The sequence below is a fragment of the Mytilus trossulus genome, chromosome 1, assembly GCF_036588685.1.
Source record: "Mytilus trossulus isolate FHL-02 chromosome 1, PNRI_Mtr1.1.1.hap1, whole genome shotgun sequence".
NCBI classification, from domain to species: domain Eukaryota; kingdom Metazoa; phylum Mollusca; class Bivalvia; order Mytilida; family Mytilidae; genus Mytilus; species Mytilus trossulus.
The window spans coordinates 60,083,815-60,085,659 of record NC_086373.1 but is presented as its reverse complement, the minus strand read 5'-3'; positions in this window follow the sequence as shown (position 1 = coordinate 60,085,659).

Sequence of the window (1,845 nt, the reverse complement as noted above, 5' to 3'; positions counted from 1 at the left end):
AGTGGTTGATTCTGTACAGGAATTCGAGTGAAATAAAGGTTTGAAAAGTTGAACATCACTGGAAAATAAAAGATATGTTGGTTAGGGATCAATCTGTGAGTTCCAATGGATCTTATATGTTAAGAGATAGTGTAATTCACATATTCAAGATCGTGCCCAAACGAACGCGTCATGGTAACGTCGAATATATCTCTGTTATGATGCATGCTATCGACTTTTATTTTATTGACCGAACGTAATGTTTTGTCGCAAATGACAGTTGATATAATAGATTTATCATGCGGTTGTGGATTGAATCCCTCCCAATCTCTTCGATTTATGAAGAAACAATGCCATGCGCGCTTAGTAATCTGTAGCTCATTAGTGTATTTCTTTTTCTAATACATTACAAAACTGTTGACTTTGCACTTTTGAGGACTAGTAAAAGTATTTAGTCACACCGATTGTTGGTTAAGCTTGTGTAAAATCGGACATGTTTTGTGGATTTCTTTTTTGTGAACTCGTCATTGATTAATCAACACTTTATCATGTTTCTGTTGGTTTAGTTTTATTGTGTTCGTGGTATTGAATAATTTATATTTTATTGGTAAACTGCTATAATTGTAGCACTTTAATGCAGTATTTTAATTTTACTTACTATTGACTTCATACAGGTAACACACAATGTTTTATACACTGTAATGAAAACATGTAGGAGTATGTGGTTGTTGACCAAATAACATATGTTCCGTTTCCATTTGTTTGAAGATTGATCGTTGCTATTCCATATTAGTTAGTATTTCGCAGGTATGAGATTTCCGACAAAATAATAGCAAAATTAAGGTCATAATTCTATTAATAGATGAAAATTAACAATCATTATGTTTTCTCTTAAATGAAGACATATTTCAATGAAATTATTAAGTTGAAAGGTGAATACACTGATTTATTTCTTTTCTGAATGCACTGAACTGGTAATGACTATACAATTGATTTGTTTTTTAAAGTAGATATTAACTAATGTATTAACTTATTAAAATGATTCTTTTATATACTTTATTAAGTATGTTATAATTCGATAAAAGTTTCAAATACTTAAATTGAAAAGTTCAAGCATGAGGCTCTGATGACTAACAAATGCAAAAGTGCAAACATTTGACATGTGAAAAATGAAAGAACAAAACTCTTCAATAAAATTTGAGAGATTGAATACTAAAAGTTAATTCGACTAAATAATGTCAAATGCACAAACTACACAAGTAATGCGAACACAATTTGAAAAAGCAAAAGCGTTATTGTGAATAAAACAAAAAATCTAAAAGGAAAGCAACGTGACAAAGCTTTGCAGTAAATTAGCTTTTACAAATTTCTTTTCTCAGTAATGACAATCGCAGCATATATTTTTATTACAAACTAGTTTTGACTGACACTGCACATTTATAAATATGTTACACAATTCGAGTCAACAAAATTAATTGTTTTTAAGAATAAATATAATTGTAAGTGCATGATCAATTTGATGCATGCAATTTTAAGTAAGTCTTATAACTTTGTCTGCCATTTAAGTATTTGTAAATAGTAGTACATGTAACTAACAGAGTAGTAATATAATAAAAATGGTAACTACAACATCTTTGTAGGTATTTTATACTTGTCTACTAGTCTAGTCATACATTATGTACAATATGTAGACAAATCTAAGGAATAAAAAGCATTAGAATTTGCTTCGATATTATCAAACATATACAAATGTATTCAATCTGATACTTCCAAATATACAAAAATGTATGCATTTTGACATCTTTAACATATATATACATTTACATGACAAACACGTGTACTTGGTTATTTTAATTTTTTCGGCGG